The following is a 24,336-nucleotide window of genomic DNA, read 5'->3' on the forward strand; positions in this document are numbered from 1 at the left end:
AAATTTCTAAGATAACCAGTAGATGTATAGTAATAAAAGGTAAAACAAAAAAGTCTAGTCTAAGAGGAAAAATAAAATAATAAAAATATATAATGTGCAAGATGCCAAGAAAGGAAGAATAAAGGAGTATATGAGACGTAGAAGACAAAGAACAATATGGCAGATTTGAAACCGACTGTATCAGCAATTACATTAAACATAAATGATCTAAGTATTCCAATTAAAACATAAAGCTTCATAGGATAAAAAGGTACCTTTTAAAAACACAGGCACATTAAATATAATAAATTATATATCAAACGTAACACACCCAGCGTAATGCCGCATCTAAAATATGTAGAAATATGGGTAGACTCAGGACTATAGTGTAGGAGTAGGTACTATATAATGCTCAAATCTAAAATTGATAACATTACCACCATAATTTTTGATTACAGTGCTTTTCTCCTCTGTAAGATAGAGGATGTGCTCTAATGGTGCACATTACAGAAGTTTATTAGATACAATTTAAACTTTCCTCTTTGGCAGACTCTGTTCTCTGCAAGCAAAATAGTGATTTTCTAATCGTACCTTTACATTATTTTGCATAATAGAGTTCGTACTCTATACACAGGCTATAATGCTACCAACAGAAGGTGTCATTTACATTGCCTTGAAGTCAGTATTATCTATCAGGGTTAGTCTGGAATCCCAAAATGTAAAACATCCAGTTGAAGACTTCAACTATGAATGAATGAAGCAAAACCAAACACTAATCTGGTCCAGTAGCCAAGCTGGAGGTATAGTCAGTAAAATATAGGATGATATGAAATACGGAATAATGAAGTTAGGCCAATGAGACTGGAAGAACTCTTGAGGTAGACTGGAGCCTTGTCCATGTAAGTGCACTTCTGTTTTAAAAGCAAAAATTCCAGATTTGATGTCCATCATTTGAAACCTAGTTCTTTGTAACTATGTCATTGCCTTATTTGGTCCTCACAGGGACTCTATGATAAGAACATGATGTCTTCCTTTGTTGAGTGAAAACTGAGATCTGTGAGATATGGAGTAACTTGACTAGATTCATATAGCCAGCATGTGGTATCATTCCCCTGAAGGGTAAATTACAAAAGGAAAATCAGACATCTGTGTCCAGAAGATGCAAGCTGATGTTCTTATATACAGCATGCTAGAAATACAAAAGGTGTCAGAGTAAAGCAGACCAGTGTTCAGTCACACCTGTGTCCTGCAAGCTGTGAGATCTGGGTGTTGCAACTGACCATTTCTGAGACTAACTTTCCTTATCTGTTGGGTAAGAAAATTCATGCATGCTTTGTATGTTATTGTGGGGATCCAATTAGTTAAATTTAGAGGGTACCTACTGTAGTAAACATTGTAGTTAGGTTTCATAAGAGGATAGCTTTTACTGTTAAAAAAAATAACACCTATTATACTTTAAACAAAACAAAAACACTAGTATAGTCTAATTTTTCTCTCTGTGTTTTGGTATTTTAAGACCTGAAATTACTATGAAGGTACCAAGGTACAAAATAGCTGAAACTATAAAATCAAGTGTTGACTAATATTATATTTCTTTTTAAGATGTGTTTGTAATAGTTGTTACTTTAGCTTTACCTGTTAAATTATTCTCCCATATAGATAAGTTAAGTTATATTTTACAAATAATGAGGTAATTGCAGACAACTCATCTTTTAGAAAAAAAATTAGATACATATATTAACCAATTGACTAATTTACAAATTAGAAAGCCCCCTTTATGAGTCCCACTATATGCCAAGCAAGTAATACAAGTGCTGGTAATGTCACAATGTATAAATGAGAAAATGTTAGTCTCCAAGGAACTTACAGTCTGATGGAGGAAGACGTACTTGTCATCAACAACAAACACAAAAGAGGCAGAATGAAATGTAAGCCCAGTAGAAATATCTAAAGAGTAGTGGAAAAATAAGAGACGCCTCCATGCCTCCAGGAAGAAGGTGGCATTTACATTGCCTTCAAGGATTAAAAAAAAATACAGATAACAGGACTCTTTTGGTAGAAATTTTATGTGAGTGCATGAAGGTGTTGGAGAAAAAAAAAAAAAAAAAAAGAAAACCAGGATATTTAGGGAAGTGTGAGCAATTCCATTTCCCACGAACACCGCATATTGATATTGAAATCACTGGAATCTGAAACCTTCTGGGACCTCCAGATATCATATGCTTACAGTCTCCTGAGCATAACCAGGGGCTGGTACTATAAATCTATTAGGTTAGCTCACTAGCCTGTGGTTGTTTTCTGATCTGTATGTATGTTGAAATCATTAAGGGAGCTATTGAAATTCCAAAGTCTGGGCTTTACCCCAGAACAATTCAGTCAGAATCTCTAGATAGCAGCCTAGACTCAGATGATATTGTGTGACCAGGGCTGATAATCTCTGACCTCCTTACTCCAGCCTGGGATGTATGCTAATATGTTAAGTAGACAGACAATAGGTAAGAGTCAAAAGCCTGTCCTTTTAGTTGGTTTAAAAAGAAAACTTTTCAAGGTCACTTTCACTCTGCGGGATATAAAATGTACCTTTAGTGTCTTTAGAGAAGAAACTCAGTCTTTCTTGTCTGGTGTTTCAGTGCTTCCAGCAAAACACTGTGTTCATGGAGTTATTCTTTATAGCTTTACTTATTTATGGAGATGATGCTACAGTCAGTGTTTAACTCAGAGCTTTCCATTTTTCAATCGTTTTCTGGCTGTATATCGAAGAATGTATATATATGATATATAACAAATCTTATATATTTATATATAAATATATTTGAAATTTATATATGTATAAACAGTTAAATATATTTAGTACAATGTGTGCAATTTATAAAATATTTAATTAAATGATGTAATGTCTTGATATAGTATATATATTGTGAAAACAGAATGAAAAGTTGGCAATGATTAAATAAATACAAATTCAACAATATTTTTGTTTTGAATTCAAAAAGAAAAAAAAATGAAAGACTGAAAATATAAACTGGATTTTATTATTAAAAGAGTTTGGCAAAAAAAAAAAAAAAAGAAGCAACATTAGCAGAAAATGTTGTAAGGAATTTATCTGAAAGGTATGGATGGCTCTTTATGAAGGACTTATTAGCAATTGCTATTAACTAAATCAAAACATCGTATACATAGAGATAAGTATGAACTTATTTATTGTGAAATTCATTTTTCTTCTTTCACTTCTTTATAATTTCTGCTATTTGCATGAGCACGTTCCTCTTTTGAAACTTTGAGATACTGTTAACTCATACAGACCTTTGAGAAACAATGTTTTAGAATTTGAATTGTAAATAACAAACTTTGCAATATCAAAGTCTCTCAACTGATATTTTTCTTTTTAAATTTGGTGGAGGAAATGTAATTTTTAAAATTATTGTTGCTCTTCTCATTTATTAATGAACTAATAATCTAAACATAAAACCTGGATCAATCTGAAAATTGAACACAGACATGTAATTTCACTCCTTTCTGATAAATTTTATTTGCTTTCTTTTTTGAGAAAGAAAGCTCAGAAGCTTTCTTTTTTGGATTATTTTTATTTAAACAATCCAAAAAGAAGGAACTACCAGGGAAGGAAAATATAGCTAAATTTTGGAAGCTTGAAAGCAGATTAAAAAAAAAAAAAAAAAAAGTGTTTTACCAAGAATATCAAATCTTAAATTTTTAGTTAAAAAATTCTAGATAACCTGGCCACTATCCCAATGTTCTATGACTTTAGAAAAATAGAAGATGGTGTGTGATATAAATGGAGTATTCGATAGGATACTAGTAGTGTGTTAATAAGATTATAGTAGTTTGTTAATCTTAATTTGAATACATGCATGTTCAGTGCGTTATTATTTAAACTGTATGTATTTTATACTCTATATCTGAAATATTTCAAAACAAACAATAGAAATAAATATGAAGTATGAAATACAATTTATGCTTTTCATTCTATGTATTTCCTCAATTTTAAAAGAACTATTCATTTTTCTAATTATCCTTTATTCAATCATTATTCTTTCAGTCATTTTTCCTAACAGATGATATAAAGACTGTATGTGATGAACACAGGGGAATTCAAGGAAGGAGTTAGTAAACGTGTGGGAAATTTTGTGAGAGCAGAGTGTTTACAGATGGTGAGGTCATCCACTGGGATGAGAAAGCACAAAAATGAGGCAATTGACCTGGAAGGCCCCAGCAGGTGAGCAAGAGGGCTCTACTGAGTTTTGTCACAAAAGTTCAAACTAGATAACAATGTAAATACAAGGTTAGGAAGCCAGTTCCTATTAACTAGATTACATTAAAGAAAATAAGGCACAGTGATAAAGAATTATGTCTTCTGATAACAATGAGTCTTCTTGAATATTAGACTGTTATATGGGTAAGAACACCTGCATCTATGAATAGCAAAGATGACCCTAGACTTCATGTAACACAGTGGTAGGTGCTAAGACATTATGTCCCAGGCCACTCTAATATGAAGTGGTATAAGCCTACTCCCTATATAATAGAAAGAGTAGAACTCATAGTTATTTGTGTACATCCTCTCTTGATCATTTCTTATGCAAAGAAGGTAAAGCTGTAAAAAAATAAAAAAATAAAATTATTTAAAGAATCAGGAGGTGGATTTGACATACCAACTAGTAAATGTAGTACAAAGCCAATAATATTAAAGCATCAAAGTATTGTTACAAAAAAAGATTGGTGGAACATTTTTTTTTTCATTATTGAAGCATATGTCTCAAGAAAGAGAGAAGGTGGTCCAGTCTAGTTCCTTATAAATACACTGACAATATGTATCCTGATTAATATATCAATATAATTTGCTTATTTACAGAACACATTTACCAAGATATACCCAGTTGTTAAAAATTGTCTGTGGTAAATATAACTGAAAACTGGGTCATCTAACAATGTAAAACAGAAATGTTTTGTGAACTCAATGATCTATTCTTGTGAGTAATATACTCCGGCATATTAGGTGGAGGCTTTATATGTTTAAAGCTAGTCCAGGCAACCTTGATGTGGTAACAGGTGACCTAGACTTCTCCTAGATTCAACTGTGCCTGTGTCTACCTGTCTTATTGAAATAATCCATAATGCTTGAGAGTACGTAAGATCACTGAGTAGTGTCAGTCTAATTTTAAAATTCAGTTTTTCATTTTTCTCAAGGATAATAAAATGTAATCCAGTAAGTATGAGAATTTGACATATCAAAAGGTGATATTTTAATTAAAAATTAAGAATAGACACTTCATTGAAAAGGTAACAGAAAAGACCAGTAGTAAGTTATTAGGTAGTGAAATGTAACACAAGTAACAACCAAAATAAAATAAAATTAAATTAAATTAAAGAGTAAAATCCTCAGGAAAATATGAATTATAGCTTATAGGTAATATAACATTAAATATCTATTAAAACTATTCCCAATGCAATGCAGATATCATATTCTGAATATATTCTTCATAAAAATTTAAAACAGAAGCATTAAAAATGTTAGAGAATAATAATTGTGTACTTTATATATGTCCATAATGGATACATATAAACCTTGAAGAAATAAAATGTCCATGAATACTAAACAGAATCAGATATTTAGCAGCCCTTAAAACAACATATCAGTTAATTTGAGGAGGTTTATACATTATATTGTTAAGTAGAAAGCAATATGCACAGAAAATATTGAAATATGCTGCTATTTTAATTAAAATAATAATAAATATAAGCGGCAGATAGATAAATAGATAGATATATTTTTAATATGACAATCTAGGGTACAGAAAATTATAAGAAAGGCTGCTAATTTCTGTCCCTGCATTGGAAGAATAGAGTGGTAAATAAAAGAGGAATAAAAATGGAGAAAGTAAAAAAAAAAAAAATGCAGTGTTAAAAAGAAGCATGCATGATACAAGCAATATGCAATATGATACCATTTATAGAAAATTAATTATGTGAATGGTTTAATTGCATGCTAAAATTATGGTAATAGAAATTGTATGTTTTCAAATGATTTCACTTTGTTTTTCTGATTGTATTCTGTGTTTTTTGACTTTTCAGATAAGCACACAGCATTCCTGCATAAGAACATAATGAAGTTACTTTAATTTAAAAAAAAAAGGTGACTATGTGTTTTTACGTTTTCATCTTGCCTGAAACCTATTAATCACATAGTGTACCATTTAATGGTTGACCACTTTGTGTTTTGCCATGTGCTTAGAGGATACAAAGTTGAATAAAACTAATTTAGATTTTAAATATATTTTTCTTTAATGTGGAAATATTTATTACTTTTTTTTTTTTTTTAAGAATACTTATCTAACATGTTCTGGAAAAGCATTTTAAATTATTTCCAAAAGTCGCACCTATGACCCTAAACATTTTTTAAAATATGCTTTATACATATAGATCTTGTATACTTTGTCATCTTTTATAAACAATTTTTGGCAAATTATTTATAAATTTGCTTGTTTTTATAATCTAATTTCTTGCTAAAATGTCCAGTGCTTTATATTAAAAAAATCTTGTTAGCAAGGACAAACATTTTAGAGATATATTTATATCATACAGAAACTTTGAGGATGAGACTTTTTTCTAGGGGCTATACAATATTATATTTACCTTTGGCCATCAGTACCTTAGTTGTGATACACTTTGCTGCCGATGGGACAACTGAAGTCAGCTTTATAGGGTAGTGGTTAACAGGATTGGCAGTGAACTTAAATAGGACTGGTTTCTACTCCTGATTGTATCAACTGCCTAGCTAAGTGGACTTTGACAAATAACCTTACTAAGCATCGGTTACCTTATACCCCACCAAGAAAAAACAAAATCTACCTTGTAGAGCTGTTTTAAGAAATGACATTTATAGAAGACCAACGGTTATGAATGTAAGTATACAATAAATGAAAACCATTGCTATTATTATTATTAGTGCTATTATTATTATTAGTGGTGGCGGCATTAGTCGTCATGGTAGGATAATGATAGTAATGATGAGAGTCGTATACAGGAGATAAGCATAACTATAAGCAGAATTTTAAAAACTAGGGAGTGACTATTAGAAACCATCCATGTTCTGCATAGTTTATGCACATCCAAGTATAGACTTCAAGGATGTTTTGATCTTCCTGAGCCCTCATCTTCAAGATAAGACCTGGAATTTGTTGAAGCTCCCTGAACAATGAAGAAAAACGAGCAGCTGAGAACAGAAACTCTGATGCCAAAGTGCTGCTGTTGCTGCATTATTGGGATACAGATCACCCCATCAACCATGATTCCAAGCATTCCCAGAGTCTGTGCCTGCTCCATATTTTATTGCTACAAATACAATATATAGCCCCTTTCTTTATCTTTTCACTAAGAAAATTATTACATACTCATGCAATCACAGAGTGATGGCAAAACCAGAGAGTATGTATGAGTGTGATTTTGATCATGGGTTTCAGGAAAAACCTACATAAGCAGAGAAAGGAGATCTCACAGAGATGACAAACATTTAAAAAAAAAAAAAAAGAAGTGTGGAGTCAATGGCAGGGCCTAAAGGAAGGAAGAATAGCTGGCATCAGATCACAGAAAAAATAACTTAATTATAGAGGTCATAAGATCAAAATTAGGAGTTTTGAGAAAACATATTTTAGAAGTCATACTGGTTTTGCTTATTAAAGTCTGGGTATTAAGGTCAGAACAAGCATGACCATGACATACAGCATAAGTGCAAAGCAAAGTTTATCCGGAAAAAAAAAAAAAAAAAAAAATGTAACAGAGAAAATCGATATAATGCTTTTAGTTTCTTAGGTTTTTCCATCTCACAGAAAGGAGTGTTTGCGCTAGGTGCACAGGGAACACTCGAAGAGAATCTCCACCCTAGGAGGGAGCAGTGGGTACCAGATCCTTTGAACTGTCTTGTTGAGATAAGGCCATAAGGATAAAATGAACATTTTTCCCTCTGATTTTGTCCTCTGGAGGAATCCATTTGCCAGTCACAAAAGGCAAGTAGAAATCGAATAGCCTTTAAGGCTAATCCAGTTTAGTTCTGAGTCAATTCATTGCTAGTCCACCTTGAGGCACGGAATAGAGAAAAGCCAATATGGTTGTTCAGAAGACAAAGAATAATTTTCTCTTCTCAATAAAGTGTGGCCATAGGGTTGCAAACTGGAATGGAGAGGAGGAAATGATTATTGGGAATGTGAAAGTCAAGACAAGGAAGGGGTGGGTATATTATTGAGGATCATGTAAGTGGCTACTAAGTTTCTTAAGAATGAGGACAGTCATAAACCAAAATAACAAAACATGATAAAAATAATAATAAGATACTAACACAGGTATTCACTTTCAATGAATGAAGAGGAGTAATGATTTGGTCTTCAAATGATTTTGACAAGTAGAGTTAAACAAGAAATAAGCTGACAGCAAGCATGGAGAAAAGAATGAAGAAAAGTGGCCCAGCAATGACAAGGCAGAAGATCATCTATCCCAACTCCAGGCGTTGTTTTACATGGCTGTGAGAGTAATATCATTTTTCCTGTGAGAAATCAAAAATAGAAAAGAATCTTCAGAAAACAGCCAGCTTTCAGTTAGAGCAGGTAGCTGCAGAGAATGTTCAAAGAAAAGTTGAAGGACTCAAAGGATTTTGTGGTGTCACACTGAGATCCATCAATGGTCATAATTGGACTGAAGGGATTCCAGTAAGACCTGAGGGTATTCCAAGCCAGAGAGTAATTAGAATCATGGTGATGGTAGACGACAGGAGAAGCTTAAACTTTTGAGAAGGCCTGATAAATGATCGGATGTGAACAATGATGAGATTGATATCAATGGCTTGCTAGAGAAAAGAAGGGAATTTATAATTTTTGCTTAATTCTTAAGTATAGCTTAATCTTCAGGTCATAGGAGCAAGCCCTTGGTGCTGAGGTCTGGAAAGGAATATTTAGAGTAGTGACATGCAAGAGCTGTTGTGCAAAGTATTTCAGTTTTAGTTTGGAAGGTGCGAATGTGTGTTACCAAGAGCAGAGGGTGGTCTTAAATTTCAGGGTGTTCCTATGGGTGGTCTCATAGCACAGGTAGCTTCTGTCTCAAGATTTTCCTGGTACTATACCATAACTATGGCTTTACGGACCTGTCTGAAGACTGAAGGACTTAAGTTGTAAGCTTAAAAACTCGCTTGACTATAAAGTTTATTTTCTATTTCACTGCATGATAAACTAGCATTGTGTCTATTTTTTTCAGTTTTTCTTTCTCAACAGTTTGCAGAATTACCATTATACAATGGAATATATTTGTAATGATAAAATGCAAAAAAAGTGAAGTTTTGTATATGGCAGAGATGTATCCATGTTGTTGAACAGCATTAAATAGATGAAGTCCTTAAGTATGACAATGCATTATGTTCAAAGAAGAAGAAAAGATAAATATTCATATAATTTTTTTCCACAATAAGGTAATACATTCAATATACCAAATAATTAAGAAAAAGTAAATTCAAACTAATCTTGAAAAGAATACTTCAAATAATATTTTACATTTACTGTTAATAACTTTTTATGTCTAAATACATAAAAGGAGGGCATATACTCTACTAATATAAATAATGACTAATACTTTTGTACAAACTTGTTTGCTAAATATTCGTACACATTGCTGCAAGTATGAAAAGTTGTTTTCATGTGACATAGAATGCTACTCACATTTGAAAACTTACAAGTAGCTATGCACATGATATAAAAGAATCTTTGACAATTCCAAGGTTTAAGTCATTTGTTTTCAAATGCTAATTCCATACCAAACAAGAGAAAGGTAGAAGACCTTTCATTTGGGAACCCTTTTCTTTTTCCTTTTTTTCGCAGAGTAGTAAAAATAACTTCAAATCAGGATTTAGACTGCTCTGTTGAATTGTGGATTTCACACAGAACAGCCTTTTCCCACAGTTGGATTTCAGTGGGAAATAAAATGTATGCAACATAAGGGATTTAAAGCTTTTATTTGTGAATATTTACCTTAAACTATGATAAAATATTTTGTTTGGTTCCTTTTTCCCACTTTACATTCATTACTTTATCTCAGTATTAATAAAGAGGCTTCTATAATATGTAGTTTTATTTAAAGGAGCGAGTAGACCCAGCGGACATAAGTCTAAAGGAGCCTGTGAATTTTAAATTAAGTGTCTTCGCCTCAAGAAAACAGTCTTAGCCTCCATGAAGAATTCACCAAGCTGTCTTAACCACTTGAATCTCTCTAGCCCTGGGAATATGCATAAGGCTTTATTTCTTCCTTCTTTTTCTTTATTTATAGATGAACAAAATAAAGTTCCCTTTTTTGTCCACCTCCTACACTTCAAACACACAAGTATTTAAAAGCCATTCACTCCATGTTCAATCACCACGTTTTAGTAGTGTCACATTTTATTTGGAGATACGTAAAATTGTATCTTTTAAAAAACATTTGTTTTCCTTTTAAAGAAACGAATTTACATAATGCACAAGCCTCTGATGGGCACCTCTATTATCTACCCTTCATGGATAAGCTTTACCATTGGGGGAAAAAATAGAAGTTGAATTGTTTTTTCTATTGTCAGTTTTCCTTTGAAGCATCAAATAGGATATTGATATTTTTTCGCACTTAAGGTATTTACTTACTGTGACTTAACGAGCCGTTATAAAGTGAGCCATATCCCCACCGTGCATTTCATACAACTATTACTAGAACTTTTTTCAGAAGGATTTATCGACTAATCAATACCTTTCTTATTGTGCCATTTCCAGAACTACTAAACAGACTTCTCTCTAAAGCAGGGCTTGACTTTAGCTTTGGTTCACCCTCTCTGAGAGTTGTACAATGTACAACAGGGACTCTAACAGGTGGATCATGTAGTTTCTGTGATGTGGTTATGGTCACCATTATTTTTGGTTATTTCCAGGGAAGATGAAACTCATTCAATTGCATGATCGGGTAAGAAGCAAAGTCGTTCCAGAAATTTAAAATTATAATTAAAACCATTATCTTTACTGAAAGCAAATATGTCAATCATTAATTTGTAGATGTTTAACATTGTTTGCAAAAGATTATTTTAGATTATATACTCATAGAGGCAAAGTTAAAAATTCATCGTTATTAATGATAAATATTATCTGAATTCTTTTTCTCCTCTTTTTCTTAAACTTGACATTTTGACACTGAATTGAAATAGGTAGTAGTAAATTCTGCAGGAACCATACACAAAATTTCATTTGAGCAACAGCACTCTCCCTGTGATATATATTTTCTACAGATGATTTACAGGTTACAGACATGCTGTGACCTTTCTCTCCCAATTGCAAACAGATTAAGGAGAGCTGATTAACCGAGACTAAAAACACTGTGTCGTTTTTTCTTATGGGGGGTCTTTGACAAAGCCCTCCTTTCGGAGTCCTCCCACTTCATTCGCTTGCAAATCATTGTGTCCAAAGAGGTCTTCAGTCCCCCAAGCCCAAACCTGGCGCCCTGCAGCGCCATCAGCGGCAGTATCTTCCTATTTGAGGGACGTTTCTTATTAATCAGAAACGCTGAATGGAAACCAATCAGATAGAGAGTTCCTTTGGCTTCAGCTTCCTGCCTGTCTGAGTTAAAAGTGATGCTCGAAGAGAAAGCCACACTGAGATGCATGAAGATTCAGCTGTGAAGATACTATAAAAAGAGAAGAGAAGGACCGAGACAGAAGCAACAACGGAATTGTCAGTGCGGAGTAGGGCTAAACTCAGTTCCATTGTTAAGCAAGGTAAGTGTTATTTACTTTGCTTGACAATGTAAGCTATTCAGTTTTTGCTTTCTTATAACGAAGTAGTACAAATATTGCTTTTCTCCTGGTTGCTATATTTTGCTCTCTCTCTCTCTCTCTCAACACTTGGAAGCACATAAGAATACATTTTAGTAGTATTTGAATAAAATGTTTACATGCTCAGTGACAAAACTTGCAACATTTGCTTCTTATTTTACTTTTACAAAGCTGATACCTACTCAAGCTCTTTTTATAGTCCTCATATTTGCATATGGAATATTGTTGTAAAAATAAAACTAAACTTAAAATTGTATCAGTTGATCGTGGTGGCTTTCAATTACTCACATATTTATGTGCTCATGTATATGATTATTATATTACTTTGAAATGGACTCCTGGTCTTCTCATAACTTTTGTTTAAATCATTTGAGTCAAAACTGTCAAAAATAAGGGCATCTTTATTCATAATTGAATAAGAAATGCTTTCTTTATTTTCAATATTATCAATGAAACAATGTATGAATAGTAAAAATGCCACAGATGCATATTGGATGTCAGGATTAAGGTGATCACTTTACCTGGTAAAAGAGGTTTCTTCACATATTTGTGACTCTCACTGAGGTCAACACTTTGAATGTATATATCTGTTAGCTATAATTGTTTTCCATTATTGTAGGCAAATATATCTTAATGTCATGACGACTAGATGAAAGCCACAAGAAAGGGAGTGTTTCTAAGGCAAAATTGGCATTGAAAAAAATTGAAGTGACGTGGGAAATGCATTGATTTGGTGGATAATTGTTTTATTGTGTTTTCCATCGCATGCTCAAGATGACCATTAACACCACATAAATTTGTGCAGGTATGCTTGTCTCAATAAAGGCTTGGATTTTAGCTATAAAGTCATCAAAATTCTTTAGTATTGACAGTTAGAGATTGTTACCAGGGTGAAATTCTCATCATCTGTTTTAAATAACAAAGGTGTCATAAAAAGAAAGTTATTAACTGTAGTAGATAAGTTTACATTTATTTGTATCATCAACTTTTGATGAAGATACAATGGACTACAGATCTGAGGAGAAATTGGTGGTCTTCTCCGGAGATGTGTTGTCATTTTATATTTTGTATTATAGATATATGAGATTCCTAATAGTGATTTTTTCACAAGGTTTCTAAATCTTTGTAGCATGAAGAATGAATGATTTTGTGACATCAAAAAAAAAAAGTGGTAACTTTTGCAAGACAGAAGGGAATATTTCTTCGTCTCTCTTTGCTTTATCTATGAATTTAGAAGAATTACCCATCTTCAGGCACAGTCGTAAAGAATGACTTCGATTATTCAAGATTCTCAATTTTGTAAAAAACCTTCTCCTACATTCTGCAGAAGATGAATCCTATTTTTCACATTCAAACACTACATCATTGCCTAGGCAAGGCTATGTCAATTGTGAAATACATTTTTGCAACTATAAAACTGGCTAGTCCAGGTTTGAAACATAGATCTTTTGAAAGATAAGGAAAATGAAATAACATGCTATTACAGCACATAGCACCAAAGAACTTGAACATAACATAAATAGCATGTGTTTGTAGTCTTGTCACCAAATATGTTATGGGTTTGACTGAAGTTTTTCCAAATGAGGAGTAGACAAATAATTATATGCACTTAACAGATATATGTTTACATGTTGAAATACCTTCATCTCTATACGTGTTTTGAAAAATGAAAAAGAAAGCAAGATAAGTACATACTAGGAGCAAATCCAATTCTGGAAATAAATAGAAGAACTGCTTTAGAGAAAGCAGAGAGTAGTATGAATTTAAGAGTAATACACTGAAGTTAGACAGATTTGGTAGTACTAATAAAAACAATAGTCCTGTCAGATAATAATTTTTCTAGGATAAAAAATACTATTTTTCTTTTATTACAGTATTTGAAAGTTTAAAAATCTTCAAAATGGTTTGCATACTTATGCTACTGTTATTGCATTCATTGCATAAAGAAAATAAAAATGTCTCATACCATTGCCTGTGTGTCAGAAGAGTACAATATCAAAGTTGATCTTGAAATTATTCTTTTAAATGTTGTGTTGCTCAGCTTGATAAATCGTGTGTTGAATCAGAAGCTCATTTGAACGTCATCCTGCATGGAGGGATTTGTTCTGGTGTTTTCCTATAACCCCTATACATGCCAAGCTTAGCCAATGCTGTGTGCCTTCCATGGTACATTCACCAAGTAAGATTTTTAAAGCAAAGTTAATTAATATTTTTTTATTCTACTGGCTTAGCTTTATTTAGGTATCAATAGTGATATGAGGCAGATGCTCCTTCCCCACAATATTTCTACAGTATATGGATGTAGTTAATAAGAATGCTGTAGAGAGTGCTTACAAATTATATAATATAAAATATGCAATTAATGTGGCAACATATAATATGCAAGAAAGTATAGATTAAGGTGAAAGTTAATTTTTTAAAATGTGTGAATGTGTCATGAATAAACATTGGCTGTAACTTGTTCTCTATGAAAGTAAACAGTCTAGATAGATAATTATTTAATATTAATGCAGATGCTTCAATATAACTTATCATTAATTTGCTATATTCTTTAAGACTAATTTTGCTCACTCAAAGACACATTTAAATATGATGTACAAATAATCTCACATTAGAAAAAAATGATGCCTTAAAAAATGTCCAGTGTAATACTTTTGACTTCAAGGACACACACATACACACACACACACACACACACACACACAAGTCAATAGCAATATTAACATAGAGTAATTTTGATTCATGGTGAGATTTTTTTGTAATAAAAATTCTATTTAGTTTCTTGGGTATTTTACCTTATAAATCACCTGCTTAAATTTTCTTAAAGAAGAAGAAAGCATGCTAAATAGAATCAGAAGGACATTGATTTAAAATGAGTCTTGTTTGTTTTTACCTGATGCTAAATTTATAAATGTGGTCATTTCTCTTATAGAACAGAAAACATGTTTCCTAAGATAAAGCAATTTCTTTTTCTGTATCTTGCATATTTGTTTTCAGAAACAAGTTGTCTTTTCAAAGATATCCCAAATAACTCTCAATACCCATGAAATTATCTTATTTAGGTGTTTATATAAAATTTTGGAACTTTAGAAAAGGGATTTTAACTCTCTCTCTCTCTAATTTTACACATGTGAAAGCGGAGGCTTAGAAAGAGATCAAGCTACATATTCAAGACTATCAAGTTTTACATATATACACACACACACGTATATGTGTATATATGTGTATATGTATATATATGCAATATTACGTGGAACTTTAAGGTATTAAGTCATGAAACTCAAATTAGAAATATAGAAAAATACATAAAGAGATGATAGACAGATAGATAATAGATAAATACATAGATGAAGATTAGATAGATAGATAGATAGATAGATAGATAGATAGATAGATAGAGATGTATAGACTATTGAAAACAATGAATTCTGGATTGTTATAAACAATCTAAAAAGGTTTTTTTTTTTTTTTTTTTTCCTCTTGTGAGTCATTTCAATTTCTCTGCCTGGAAGCACCATTATCCTCATTATTAAAATATGGTAAGGAGTATACAGTGAGGAAAATGTCTTTATAGCACTCTTACACATTTCCATAACAGCCCTAACATGTTAATGCACTTATCCCTAAATTTAGCACTAGAAAGACATGGTCTTCTAGTTACATTACAAATGCAAAGTGCCTGAACAAAAGCAGGGTCTCTGGAGCCTGACCAAGAGACTTCATATTAGCACTTCCAAGGAACACCTCTCCAAACATAAAAGTCATTATAATGGATCTCATTGGCTGTGAGAGGAAAGTGGAAACATCATGGGGTGCTGTGGTCACAGATGCTCTGTGTGTTTGTGTGTTTGTGTGTGTGTGTGAGAGAGATGTATTATTTATTTATATTTTAGGAAGAAAAGTAAAGACAAAAAGAAAAGAGCTGAATATTTTCTTAAAATGACATTCAAGGTTTTTCTGAGTATTTTTTTCTATCTTATTAATTTAGCAAATTATAATCCAGTTGCAGGAGAAACAAGCATTTTTGTATATCTTCCATTTCTCTTGATGAGCAAGATAATTTTTGACCTCTCTAATTGATAGATGAAACACCAGAGCATATGATGGTTTCATAAATATGGATTAAAAAGCCAACCCCTCATATCAGATTTTGAAATTGGCTCTACAATTCCGAAGAGTGTGGATGACTTCATTTTAATTTCTCCTCCAAACACTAGTTCAATTTACAGTGGAAATATAGTAACTAATAGTTATTATTTAAATTTGAATATGAAAGATTTAATATGTTCATTAATGTATTGGAAGTTGGTAGAAACATATATCTAACAGAATTTATATTAGAATATGCTGCACTTGACATACTTTATATATTATTAACACAGTTTCCAAAGCATAATAGACTTTTTCCTCATATTTTGTAAAAGAGCATCTTTGGAAAGTCATATAAAAAAAGAAATGATATACACAGCAATCTGTATAACAGGGGAGACAACAAATAATGCATATAACAAAGTGTAATCCAGGCAAAAGAGCAACAGTAATTCACTTCCTGGGTCAAAAGACATGATATGAAATACACTAGTTTTATAAAACTGGGAAATGAGTCTTAAAAGTTGTCTAAGGGAGTTTTCCTCGGACAATCAGCCAACTCTAAAATGTACTTGTTTTTTTCTACCAAAGCAGGTTACTGTAGTATTATTACATAATTTCTAGAAATGTTTTAAAATATTCACATCTATATGTTATAAATGCTTCATAATATAAAGAACATGTAAGAAAAATGTTTTCTTTTTAATTTTAATGGTAATTAAGCTGCAGAAGAAATGTAACAGTTTCTTGTTAAAGAAAACTTAAACGTTCAAGAAAACTTAACAGAAAGTTAACAGAAAACTTAGTTGAAATTACAGACTAACATCTATGTATCTATCTATGTATCTATCTGTGTATCTATCTATCTATCATCTATGTATCTATGTATCTATGTATCTATCATTTATGTATGTATGTATGTATCTATCATCTATGTATCTGTCTATCAATCATCTATGTATGTATCATCTATGTATCTATCTATCTACCATCTATGTATCTATCTATCATCTATGTATGTATCTATTATCTATCTATCTATCTACCATCTATCTATCTATCATCTATGTATCTATCATCTATGTATCTATCATCTATCTATCTATCATCTATGTATCTATCATCTATATATCTATCATCTATCTATCTATCTATCATCTATGTATCTATCTATCATCTATGTATCTATGTATCTATCATCTATGTATCTTCTATTTATATATTTAAAACTTTATCTCTATATATGCATATATGTTTCTTCATTCATATTTCTGTATGTCTGTATCTATAGCCATGTCTGTGTGTTTGTGTGTGTATGCATCCAGAATAGATATGCAAAACAGAAAGAAAGCACAATCAATTAATTAAAAAATTGTGAAAATTCAATGTTCACATAAATTAATTATCATATTTAATTATTACAATGGTGTAACAGGAGGAACTAAAGTAACTCTTCTGTTAGTCAGTATTAGATATTATAAACAAATGATAAAATACCACTTGAACATTTTTTATTTTTGGAAAATCTTAAACTCAATTATAGACCATCTAAAATGGTTGAATTGGATAATTTTTTGAATAGGAAAAATTAGAATTTTATTTTTTAGGCTGTACCTGGAAATAATTATTCTTTATTGAATGTTCACAATTCTTGAACACCTCACAAAATTTATTATCATTTTACCCACATTTACAGTGGATGAGAAATATGTAACATAGAAGTTAATGCTATCTCAAACTATGTTTATATAAAAAGTAGATAATTATCAGGAAATAAAATTCTTATAATTTTACATTGGTCATGTATAATACAAAGCAAACACATTATATGGTGAAATTTTTAAATACTTATTTGACTATTTTCCCTGAGAGTCAATAGCTCTTAAATATTTGTTGTATTACTTGGTAAATCAACAATGTGCTTGACGGTATATTTACTTTATATTAAAAATGATACTAAGTTTAAACAGTATCACTTTTTCTTATATGTGATATACAGTACTTCATAAAACAAGCAAACAGGAATATTTTATTACTACCACTTCTTCTAGGTTAATGTCACAACTTATTAATGTTACAACTTAATAAAGTATTTACACATGTATTAAGCAGGGAGTGGAATAGGTCCAAGAGTTGGAAGAAAGAAAATAGTTTTCTTCCTCCCCTAAGTTTTGCCAGTTTATCTAGATGATGTGACATATTAAATATGATTTGAATTCAGCTTTTTTCACATACTAGCATTAAATAAAATTCAGATTTGTATTTCTGACAATACATAATTTTCCCAAAAATTAAATCATTAATGTATTATAATAATATGTACACTTGTTTATTCAAATGATATTTATCTTTTTTGTTTAGTTTAGAATTCAGATTCCTAATACAATCACTGACAATAAAGAATATTATTATACTTGCAATAAAAATATATATCTTTATAATTATAGTTAATTTCAGTCAGTTTAAAATATGAAGTTCTATTAAAATACAAATTGTGAATATCAATAATAAAGTGCTTTTTAAAAAATATTATAGGGTTATTTCACCATAGTAAGATGGAGAGTTTTTATCAATAGTCTATTCATATTTTTATATATATATCTCTATACATAGACAGTTAGATATATAAATATGTGTGATGTGTCTCACCCTCACAGCTTTGGACCTGTGACCTTTGTTAAACTGGGTTTTTCAATAGCTAAATATGCCAGATTATTTTACTTAAATAGGAAAGTAAGTTTCAACTTTGGAAATCATATATGATTTTAGAAAATTAAGAAGAGAATTGTTCTGATCAAATTTCTTGAAATAAGTATGTGTCAGCAAGCTACTGGGAGTTCATAAGCATTTATACCCAAAGATTAATGTTGAAACCTCCAGAGACCAAATGACAGAATGAAGACATGAGAGGGGTGGGAGTCCACAGCAGATTCAGTAGCATAGTCACACAACAGTTTACATTGAAACATGTTGCCACTGTAGACCTTTTGCTCCTCCCAGACCTATTAGGCATGCAAGTTTGCTAGTTGACAGATAAAGCATTGGCTTTGAAACCACTGCAACTCTTTATTAAACATGGGCAAGAAAATTCTTCTATACACCTAAAACTAAACTAGGTCTATTGAAGTCTTACACCGAATAAATTTTTTAACACACATTCAGGAAATAATACAATGTCATTGCAGGATAAATATACGACTTATGTATGTCTTAGATTTATATTGCAAAGATCATAAATTGTAGTCTTCCTAAATTACAAGAAAATATGAATAAAAGGCCTATATAGAAAGAGTGTGAGTACATTCTAACCAGATTGCAAATTCTACTTAGGTTATCTGTTTGAAGGAATGTATCCTGACCACTTAAAAGTATTATTTTGTTCTATAAAATATGAATTTGAAAGGATATCTTGAAAAATAAGTAACTATTTTATCATTTTAGAATTCTATGTATATTCATACAACATAGTGGTTTTCTATGAAGAAGAGATGTTTTATAAACGATATGAATTTTTTATTAAAATAGCAGTTGTAATCATATATCCAATTCTAATTATGTAATGTTTTACTTACATTTCTTTCTCAGTTTTTGGCTTATGTTAAGCAGCTTTGTATGAAAGTGATCTTTAATTATCTTCATTGTGAGAAAAAATTAAACATATTAAATAATCAACTTGAAAAAATTTGTAACCAATGTTAGCATACAGAAAAGAAAGTATATAAGTTAAGACTACAGAAGATATTTTTAGTAGTTAGCATGTGATTTAAAATGTTCTAGATAACATATATACTTAAAAAATCAAATAATATACCAAGTATATAATTATATATAGATGTGAAAAATTACTGTTACTATATTTAATATGCTAGATTCATGTGCTGAGTGTTATATGTATTTGCTCCTTTAAATATAATTATAATCTTTGAGGAACGATATCCATACTCATCTCCTTCTGTATTTTTTTTTTGTTATGTTTTAATTCTAAATCATTTGATGGCTAAAGTAAAGTTGACTTAGGTTGTATGTCGTCTACTGCTTTCTAACAGATTCAGCATAAATCTATGCTGATACCTAGAAAGCAGATAGGTTTTCTCCTTACAATAAACTGCGATGACTTATTTATATTTTTGCTTTTGACCACCTGTGCTTCTTAATTCAGTACAACTTTTTTTAATCTCTGCTTCTCTGCTACTTCTGTTTCCATCCCTCCTGCTTTTCTACTTTCCCTGGTTCATTATTCCCTACCCCAACTCCTCCTCTACTTCAAAGACAGAATAAATTTAACTAAAAGTGCTTCTCCTTTTTAACTGGGCATTCATTTTGGGAGATTACTCAGTTAATTGCTACAAAAAGTGGCTTTTCCAACACAAGAAATTCCTTAGGTGTGGAAACTAATAAAAATGGGTCAGCATATTTTATGGTTAGCTTTAGAAGCTCTTCTCCTCTCCTCCGTCTCTCCCTACTACGGGAAATGAACCTTAGAGACAGTTGAGTATTGCCAAGGTCACAATTCACAAAGAAGAGATAAGTAGAATGAGAAGTACTTTTACTAAAAAGAGGACCTGTCCACACGTCCAACAACGCAGCCCTGCAAGTATACAGGTATATGAGGATTTTGGAGAACTGTTAAGAAAAACTGAGGCTTGAAAAGCAAAGGATATCCTTGCATACTTATTACTACCTTTAACGGAGGTAGGTGGAGTGGAGAGACAAATTGGCAAAATGTTTTTATACTGCCTGCTTGGCCTCAGGAGCCCCATAATGGATGTCTCTAACTTTCCACATGAAGAAACTGATCTTGTGTCTCATTTCCATTTCATAGCAATGTCAGTCCATCTTATAATTTGCAGGTGTAGGAAGCAATGCTTCTCCTAACACCACCACTGTAATGTGATCTCCCAAATGTGTGCAGGTTCATGGATAAGTCTATTTGGGATCCCGTATGAGCCGTTCACTTTCCTATCATTTAGACTCACAATCAGGAAAAATATCCTTAGATTTTTTTGTAATAATGTATTCATCCATCCGTTAGCTAATTATTTCATCTTCTTACATTTAAATTTTCTCCTTATTGAACACTACCACATCTTAGGCACTGTGCTGTGATGAGGCTGCACCTGCTGCACTGGGAAAACCACCTTCGCTTGGAGTCCACTGTTTCAAACAACTTCAGATAGAGATTCCTTTCTTGTCATTGTGATAAGATATCTACTTGTAACTTTCTCTCTATCTCTCTCTGACTTTGTTTTGCCTAGATAGCTTGGAACTGATCTTTATTCCACCTCTATTTAATAACATTAAATTCATTCCAAGAAAATTTTGCTTAGCATATTATATTTTCTCTTCGGTATAAACATCCAATATTGCTCCAATTCTATGAGACATATTTTATAGATTATACCCTACTGGTAACTAACCCTGTGTGAAGTGAATTCTCTTTGATATTGCCTCTAAAATTGAAACCAATAATCTTAATATGAAATAACCCAATAATTACACTATAACGTTTCACATTAGTTTAAGGTCATGTTTTCATTACTCCTCAATGCTTCCAAAAGTTTCACATAAAAAAAATTCCATAATTTGTAATTATCTCTTTTAAAATAAGACGTTGTCAAATGGAGTGAGATATAATCTTTACTATATCTTAAATTGGCCTTTCCTATTTAATCCTCGGACCATTCTTTGGAAAATTAATACCTTTTGTGCCATATTATTTAAACAATCTTTTAGTTGTTCCCCTGGCCAACAATTCTTTTAACTACTGATACATTCTACAAAATATAATTTTGTAAAGTAGGAATGTGTTCAAGTAATCTTCTCTTTCCTAATCCCTACCAACACTCCATCACATCCAGAAATGTAAGTCAGTACTCTACAGACTTGAATCTAAGTTTTTGGTTTTTGGCAATTGGGTTTTTTCCTGTATTTTAATTTTTTCTGCTATATTCTGAGTCTTAAAATATGGTTTTTCGTTTATATCTATAAACCAGTACCTAAAAATATACTTGAAGCAGAATTTTGTCAGGAAACACTTTAGGAATTGAATTATCTCCAAGTGTACTTTCAAAAATCACTCTAGTGAAAATCACTCTCGTCAAAACAGATACCACACTTTATGGAAAAGACTTGTCCTTGCCTGACTCCATGCCCTCTTTCATGTGATTCCCTGCTATTCAAATGCCATTCTCAACTACCTGTCCATTACAACAGTACCTATTTATCAAGCCCTATGTAGTATATAGTAAATTCAGAAAGCGGGGTCTAGGATATTTACTTCTACAAAGAATTTATTTATTTATTTATTTTGAGACAAGGTCTCACTCTGTCAACCAGACTGGAGTACAGTGGCAGGATCTCAGGTCACTGCAATTTCTGCCTTCCGGGTTCAAGTGATTATTGTACTTCAACCTCCCGAGTAGCTAGGACTACAGGTGTGCGCCTCCTTGCCCAGCTAATTTTTGTATTTTTTGGTAGACATGGATTTCACGATGTTTGCCAGTCTGGTCTCGAACTCCTGCACACAAGTGATCTGCCCACTTCAGCTTCCCAAATTGTTGGGATTACAGGCGCGAGCCACTGTGCCCGGTCTAGACATTCTTGATCACAAAAATCTGAGGGCTATTGCCCTATAATGTCAAAATGAACATTTTAAATAGTCAAAACTATTCTGAAATCTGTCCAAAAATACTGTATTTATGTTTTAATTTGAGTTTACTAGAAGAAAGGCTACAGCTTTCATGTTATCCATGGAGAGTTTCTATATCCCCCCAAAAATGTATGGACTGCTTACCAGTTCATGAATTAAAACATTTATGATCAACAACACCATTTTATCAGAATAAAAACAAAAGTGCACTAGGCTGATGATGCCAGCCCCATGCACGTGGAGACCCGCGATCTCCTCCCAGCTCCCACATTTACTTACTCCATTTTGCTAGTAGGTTATCTTTACTTCTGGGTGCAAATTGTGTCATATGTAAAATGTAGTAAACAAGTTTAGCAGGCAGTATTTTATGATAGTCAGGGTAAGGGCAGGTAGAGTCCTGGAGCCAGACATCCTACCTACAAAAACCAGTTTTACTCTATACCTCATGTGTGAGTTTGAGAAAGTCTTTTAATGCCTTGGCGCTCCAGGAGCTTTCTATGCGAAAGTAAGATATTAGCAGTAACTGCATTATAGGGTTTTATGAGGAGACACAATTGATGGCTTCTTTAATGACTACCATTATTCTTAAGAAGGTTATAGTTCAGGTTCTTGTATCCGGGTAAAGGGTATTGGTTCCCTCCATATGCAAAAGTAGGAGAGAAGCCTAGATTAATTTAATGATTAATTTCATTGTTCTTGAAATTAGATAAGCTAGTCTGAATGTAAATATTCACATCATAAGTTTCCTTAAGTTGACATAGCACACAATGGAAATGCTTTGTATTTTGAACAATTTTGTGTTGCAAGTTGTATTACTTGAAATTAATATAGAATACTAATATCATAGATATTTTATCGCTTGAAGTTAAAATGAGTATATTACTCATGGATCTTGGAGATATGAGTGAATGATGAAAATCTTTTAAATCAATAATAATAAAATTTCCTAAGCTTTCGTATCATAATCTGTTTTAATGCCAAGTATTTGACTTTGTTTTTTTAAATCTTTTTATGACTTCCCCCTTTTAGTCTTTGAATTACATTAACCACCATAAAGTAAATGCCATTCGTGACCTTAAAATTAATACAACTTATAAAAGATGATTCATTTATGTAAGGATTTTATTGTGGTTTGAAAAATATGATTCTAACAAAAGTGGTAATAATGATTGCATACTTGTAAGTAACATTCACCAAAATTAATTTGAACAGTATTTTTTGGTGAATGTTAATGATTTACTGGTTTCTCCAATGCGTTGTCAACTGGCGTTAATGCTTATAAAATATACAAAATATTTAAATTTATATTACTTACTAATTTTTTTCTATAGTGAAGCATTAGCACCAAATGTTTATTCAAACATTACTATGCATCAAGCATTTTTCTGGATGCCAGTATTATAGCAGTGAGTATGATGCAAAGTTTTTAATCATAAGAAGGTATTTTCTAGAGGAGTGATACAAATAACAAAAAGAATAATTAAAAATATGTTTAAATTCTGTGGAAACAGGTAGTATGATGGAGAGTGACTGGAGAGGTAAGCAGAGATTTATGAACGTGGCACGAGAAGGTTTCTCGAAGAAGGTGACATTTGAATTGAATCCAAATGAGGAGAAGGAAATATTATGACACACACTATTTTGGGTAGAAAAAAATAACAGGTGACACATCCCTGGTATGTTAATGAAATTTACCCATGTTAGAATAGAATTCTAATTCTAGTTAATTTAATTCATAAATCCCACATTGTTATATTATGCTTATCTCAGTAATTATAAA

The 24,336-nt window shown here is 31.8% G+C and overlaps 1 protein-coding gene across 1 annotated transcript in view; it reads left to right on the plus strand.

Moving 5' to 3' along the window:
• Window positions 1-11,604: 11,604 nt before the first annotated feature.
• Window positions 11,605-24,336, plus strand: part of CDH9 (cadherin 9) — a 166,469-nt gene continuing 153,737 nt past the window's right edge. The window contains exon 1 of the mRNA XM_007961266.3: window positions 11,605-11,761. The gene's annotated coding sequence lies outside the window, so the exon portion shown is untranslated. The remainder of the gene's footprint in view (window positions 11,762-24,336) is intronic.

The sequence above is a fragment of the Chlorocebus sabaeus genome, chromosome 4 (genome assembly GCF_047675955.1).
Source record: "Chlorocebus sabaeus isolate Y175 chromosome 4, mChlSab1.0.hap1, whole genome shotgun sequence".
NCBI classification, from domain to species: Eukaryota; Metazoa; Chordata; class Mammalia; order Primates; family Cercopithecidae; genus Chlorocebus; species Chlorocebus sabaeus.